We start from the raw sequence: 6,786 nt of genomic DNA on the forward strand, positions 1-6,786 counted from the left end.
CGCCGGGACTTGTTGCACGGCGGCCGTGCGAGGAGCCCGCCCTTGCCCCGCGGAGTTACTCTGACCCCCTGGCACCGCCGACCTCGCCGCCTCTCTGCAGCTCGCCATCCCCGAGCGTCCCAGGAGCGCTGCCAGAGCCGGGGTGCAGAGAGGCGGCGAGGGGACAGAGGTGGGACACTTTCTCAGCTCCCATTTCACCGAGAGGCTGCCGAGCTCTCCCACTCCTGTTGGGAATTGCGAGGTGAGAGCTGCTAGAGCAGCCAAAGGATGGTGAGAGGTGCGCATCTGGGAAGGAGGGAAAGACTATTGCTCCTGCCGATGGAAGCTGGGGCGGGCAATGGCACCAGAGAGCAGGGGCGGCAGGTGCTGTCCTTCGGTCTCTGCTCTTTTCGTCTGTCGCTCGTGTGAGGTGTTGATGCACCACAGCTGACTTTCCCCTTTTTGGTTGTGATCCTAGGGGAATGTGGTGCTCAGCCCAGTCCCAAACACACTGTCCCCATCCTCCTGCACTTCATATTTCATCCTTGTGTCTTTCTATCTCAGGTTATGGGTGATTCCTCTTGTGCTGATACCACAACTGTGTCACAGGGCTGCATGACTCTTGGCCGCACTGGAATCCCAATGACTTTCTGCTCTTTTCTCCCCATGAGAGCGGTGCATCCACAACACAGAAGGAAGCCTTGAATCAGGACAAGCCTGGTCCTGCCTAGCACTGAGGGAGACTGTCCAGAGGACTGGGAAAGTTGCTCAGGGAGATCTCAGAAAGCAAAGAAACTGGTGGATCAGGGAATGCAGACAAATTCATTCCAAATCTGCTTCCAGGGAGGCAGGGAAAAGTTCGCCTCCTTGAGTAATGTGGAAAGCAACAGGGAAGGAGATGCTACATTAGCAAGGTCTGAAGGCCAAAAGAAAGAGGATTAAATGGCAGCAGGGCCCAAATCTGGCCCCAGGCATCACCTGCTCTAGAGAGGCAGATCTCTGGCCCTGCAGCAGCCACAGTTGTTTGTGTTGTAAACTCCAAGTCACCTCAAAAACACTGCAAAGGCTCATCAGACTGCATCCACAGGTTTCAGATGCACCTGAGAGAGGCTGCTCTGAATGTGAACAGGGCTTTCCCTCCCATGTACAGCATCAGGTTCTGCCAAGAGAAAAAAAGAGAGGAGCTCAAACAACCCACCTCTCCACCCACAACTCCACTAACATAACCCAGATACCCAAAGCTGGCTCTGCATGAGGGCTAGGGCTGCAGTTGCTGAGGAGAGAGCAAACCATCAGCCCTTCCCCGTTCCTTGGGCTGTGCCTGGTGTTGCTTTGTAAACCTGTACTGGCTGAGGTTTGTCCTCTGTCTCTTCAGAGCCTTTTCTGTGGTTTCAGTGATGGACACAGATATCTCAGCCCTGAAAGAGAAGGCAGGATACATCTTACAAGAGCATAGGGAAGAGCTCTCTCCCTCCTCCAGCTTTTCACTGCAGGTTCTATCAAAGCTGTTTCCATGGTCAAAGTAGTTCAGCTCCCAAAAGGTGGGAAATTATAGTTATCATTTAGTATTTGTAATGATTACCATTATCACCATTTAACATTTACCATTATTATCCTGGGTTTTGATGGAGTAGAGTTAATTTTCTTCATAGTATCTGGTATAGTGCTGTGTTTGGGATTTAGGATGAGAATAATGTTGATAACACACTGATGTTTTAGTTGTTGCTGAGCAGTGCTTACACTAAGTCAAGGATTTTTCAGCTTCTCATACTGCCCTGCCAGAGAGTAGGCTGGGGATGTGCAAGAAGTTGGGAGGAAGTGCTGCTGGGACAACTGACCCAAACTGGCCATAGATATATCCCATATCATCTGGCATCATGCTGAACAAAAAAGCTGGGGGGAGATGGCTGGAGGACTGGCTGGGCATCAGTCAGTTGGTGGTGAGCAATTGTCCATCACTTTCACTGTACATTCTTTTATCATTATATTATTTTCCCTTCATTTTCTGTTTCTTTTAGATGCCTTTATCTCAGGCCACAAGTTTTACCCTTTGTTTTGATTCTCTCCCCCACTCCACTGTGCTGGCACCGAATGAACGGCTGTATGGTGTTTAGCTGTCTGTTGGGTTAAACAGATTTTGTTTATTAAGCAGTCCAGCATATACAGAAGATGCTAATACAGCAATGAAATTTACCATCTCCTTGTACTGCCTTGGAAGTACAAATAGTTGTCAATCCTGCTACAGGAAATGGCATGTCTTCCCTTTCGAGTGTATCTCCTTCACGACTCTGGACTCTGATTGCTGTTACATGGTGACGTTTCTCAGCATTGTGCCGTGGTCTCTTGTCAGGTATCTTTTCTCTTCTTGGAGTCTTAGCAGCAATAAAAATCCAATGTGTGACCCATCTTCAAGTACAGCACTCCTTCTGCCTTTATCTTGCTTGTCTCCTCTGCTCTTTGGATAGGGAGCCAAAAGGTCTTCAGTGAACAAAAGAAAAAAAGAAAAAAGTGAAGAAGGTCAGGTGAGGAAAAAATTTAAGCTGCCAGAGGTGTACAGATACAGCAGCAGATTATATGGAAGTGAAGTTTTCATCTGTTTCTCTCAATGGGAAGCATGTGGGTAAGATCAGGAGAATCTGACATACCTGTCTTCTTGGAAAGGTGATAAGGAAGGAAAGGATGGAGCTATTTTCTCCTGGGAGGAGGAGTTGCTCTTGCTTTGGGATACTTGAGAAGCTGTCTCCACTCCCCTCCTTTGGTGCATGTGCCAGGTGAGATCCAGAGATGTCGCTTTGTGCCCTAGGCAGCCTATGCAGGGAGCTAAGTACAGCAGCACCCTTGCAGCATAAATACATCCAGGGTTTAGTTCGTTCAAATCACCCCAGAAATCTAAGGTGCCTTCCCTTCTTTGTAGGTCACAGTCCATGTTTTTGTGGCCCCACCACAAATCCCTTTCTGTATCCCTCTGCAGGCAGCTGGGTGGGAAGCGTCACTGTGAAAGCTGCTGAAGGGACCATGCTGCTCTTTGGCTGTCCCACCACACTCCCAGTCTGTGACATGGCTGTGCTTGGTGCCCAGCTCGGCCTGCTCCCTGGCTGGAAATGTACTTAACAAGCTCCTTTGTGGTATTGAGTTTTCCTTGCAAAGCCCCTGCCCCATGGATGTTCCTGGGAGGGCCCTGCACTGTACAACCAGCAGTAGTGGCTTAGGCCTTCCTCTTGTCCTGCCTGGGCCATCTCACTGTGCTGGTTTTGACAGGTAATTTTCTTCATGGGAGCTGGCATAGATATGTGTTTTGGATTTGTGCTGGAAACAGTGTTGATAACACAGGGATGTTTTCATTACTGCTGAGCAGCGTTTACACAAAGTCAAGGCCTTTTCAGCCTCACACCCCATCCCACCAGAGAGGGGGTGGGGGTGTGGGAGGAGTTGGGAGGGGGCACAGCTGGGACAGTTGACCCCAACAGACTAAAGGGATATTCCAGACCATATGGCATCACATAAAGCTGGGAAAGAAGGAGGAAGGGGAGGATGTTTGGAGTGATGGCATTTGCCTTCCCAAGTCACTGTTATGTGCGATGCAGCCCTGCTCTCCTGGGGATGGCTGAACACCTGCCTGCCCATGAGAAGCAGAGAATGAATCCCTTGTTTTGCTTTGCTCACATGCATGGCTTTTGCTTCACCTGTTAAACTGTCTTTATCTCAGCCCATGTATTTTCTCAATTTTACTCTTCCCATTCCCACCTGCGTTCCACTGTGTGGGAGTGGGCAAGTGGCTGCGTGGGGCTGAGATGCCAACTGGGGCTAAACCTCCCCACACACCCAATGTAGCTGATCCCGATGGCTGAGGATACTTTGCGGCAGCTGCCCTGGCAGCCACCATGGATGCCAAAGGGCCAGGTGCCTTCCAGGGCCGCAGGACCATGCTGAGAGCCCCAGCCAACTAAAAAAATCCACAACAAAACAAAAATACATCACAGTTTGCTGCTGTGAATTTTCTCCAGGTGAATCAAAAAAAGGCTTTTTTCCCAAAATGTGGAAATCCAAGGCACAGAAAGATGACCTGGTGAAGTCTGTCCTGTGAGCGCTCCCTCTCTGCTGGTGCAAGAGGGATTTCCTCGTGCTCATGTATCATCTGTAAAGCAAAGCCAGCTTCTGGCTGCAGCTGGGGATGACTTTCCCTGAGCTGCTGGCACTGTATGATCCCTCTCTGCATGCTGGGTTGTCCCACAGTGAATGTACCATTTACCTCTACTGGCTTTTGGGCTTGAGCAGATCCCAGCCCATCCCTCATGTGGGGTAATTTACCCAGCAAAGCTTTGGGGAAGACCCATGTTCCCCGCAGATGCCGGTGAAAAAGTGGTGAGTTTCTCCCTTGTGTGTGGGCATGCTTGGTTAAGTAAGTTAATGGCTGCAAGCAACAGCAACCACGTAGCTCTGTTTCCACGTGTGCGTCTGATAACTGCACACCAGCGTTGTGCAGAATAGCAGGGAAAATTACACCTAAGAAAGATAACTGGGGAAAGAGTATCGCTGTAAGTCATGGCACTTCTCCTCAATACTTGTATTGTACTTGTATGGGTGGAACAAGCCTGAGTTCACTTGCAGCAATGAAATGCCCCATTAATCACGTATGCCTTTGAAAGGGATATGTCAGGCTTGGCTTATACGCCTACATTGGTACCTGATCCCATCTAGACAATGCCAGACAAGCACTTAACAAAGCGGCTCTAGTTAGTAACTTGACTTATTTGTTAGTTTGCTAGTTAGATATAAATCAAAGTGTCGTAATAAGCCAATGATGTAGCAACAGCTGCAATCTAATTTAGAGAGAGACAGCCTCATTTTAGTTTTCCTGACACGAACACAAAAGACAGTATCAATACTGAAGCCAGCAGAGACACAGCTGTATAAAACAAGTGAAAGGTCCAAATAAGAGGGCAAATAAATATATTATAAACCCAATAAAAGAAAACTTTAAATGAGATTGGTATATACTTTAACAGTTTTAATTTGTCAGCAAAAGAATTCTGACTACAAGGAATAAATACGTCTTGGAGCTATGCTGTGACATTTAAAAACAATTTTATCGGTGTAGTAAACAAATAGCTCTGGCTACATCCTAAGTACTTGTGCGTGCATAGGAAAGAATTGCCTCAGCTATGACCGTGATTGATTGTCCTTTGAATGTAATAATTTCTGTGGTAGACTGGCCTCCCAGATTTTGCTGCAGAAGCCTCTTAACAAGCTGACCTTTGAGGCAATTGCAAAAAGTACTGTTAGTGGCAGCAAAGAATGCTCTTACAAAGGGCTGTATTTCTGGCTGGCAATGTAATGGCTCAGCTCCATTGATTTCAATTTATCTATATCTCTTGATTTGGGCTGGAGACCAGATCTATGGTATCTATTTTGGGAAATGAATTTAGAAACAACAAAAATAAATACTTCCAGATGCAGCACTGAATCAGCATATCACATTCAGTGCTGCTTGAAAGTATTGAGTCAGTTGGTGCAGAGAGATTTTAATAAGTACAGTTCGATGACTGACTAAGAAATTTATAGACAGGCTTGCTTTATCTCTTGCTTCATAAAATATAGGTCACAGAAGTATCCTTGCAGGTAGAGCAATTAGTGGCAAGTCCAAGCAGAGGAGAGCACGATATCCATCACTCTGCAATTAGCTAAATGTATTATGAGGTTGGTTGGGGTTTTCTGCCTTTTGAGATTTCAGACATTGATGAGAGCAAGATGGTGAGCTTGCGAAAACAGTGGCCTGAGCCTGTGTAACAAAATCCAGCACTCTTACCTCTCAGAAAAGTGGAAAGAAGAAGTCTGCCATGTTCCTCTGGAAAATGAATTAGTCCAGCAGCTATTTACACTTGTTCTGCCTGAACAGAAAATGTAGTCCAGTGAAAACATGCCACTGAGCCAGATTCTGATCCGGCAGTCTTCCCTCATGAATATGAAATAAGTAGTAGTTTAACCAACTTCAACAGGATTGCTGGGATGCATAAGAGCTGAAAATACTACGCGAACAATCGAAGTTTTAGGCAGCCTATCTGACTGGAAGAGTCCTGTCAGTCCTCAACTAAGATTTCACCATTAAAATTCAATGCATATCCTTGAACTTTCAATGCATTTTGGTGGTTTGCTCTCATTTTTGGTGGTTTACTCATTTTGCTGCCTGGAGTGCTTTCTGCAGTGTGGGGCACTCAGGTACTACCAACCCGGGGATTCTGAGCTCTAAGTCTTCTTAAAAGAGACTTCAGATGTTTTTACTGTTTTTAATCTGATTTTGCCAGATACTATTTTGCTGCAATTGTCACAAAAAACATTTTATCACCATAAATATTAGGGAATGATGTGCTTGTATATAGGAGATGATATTTCTCTGGTGAGATGTGATCCACTATCTCTATGTCCCTCTTTTTCATGAAGCATGGCTCTTTTAAAGAAATATAAATCAAGGGAATGTGTTATGGGTATCCCAGGACAGAGTTTTATCTTGTGACTTCATTCTTCATGCTGCAATAAGTATTGAAGCACTGAATCAAAAACGCCGAGGATTGGCATGGATGCCAATCCACCATGGAATGATAATTGTGGATTAATAATAACTAGTAATACCTACCTTAACTGCTTTTCATAATTACTCTCTTCTGTGGCAGCGCTGACTCTGGTAGGCAAAGCAGTGTGGCAGACCACTTAGCAAAAGCAGTAGAAATCCAGTGTACAGATTATTGTTCAACAATGTTTTTATTCCAACTACAAGTGCAGAGATTATTCTCCATAGTAAATCATGACGTT

This window comes from Corvus cornix, chromosome 3 (genome assembly GCF_000738735.6).
Source record: "Corvus cornix cornix isolate S_Up_H32 chromosome 3, ASM73873v5, whole genome shotgun sequence".
Classification (NCBI taxonomy): Eukaryota; Metazoa; Chordata; class Aves; order Passeriformes; family Corvidae; genus Corvus; species Corvus cornix.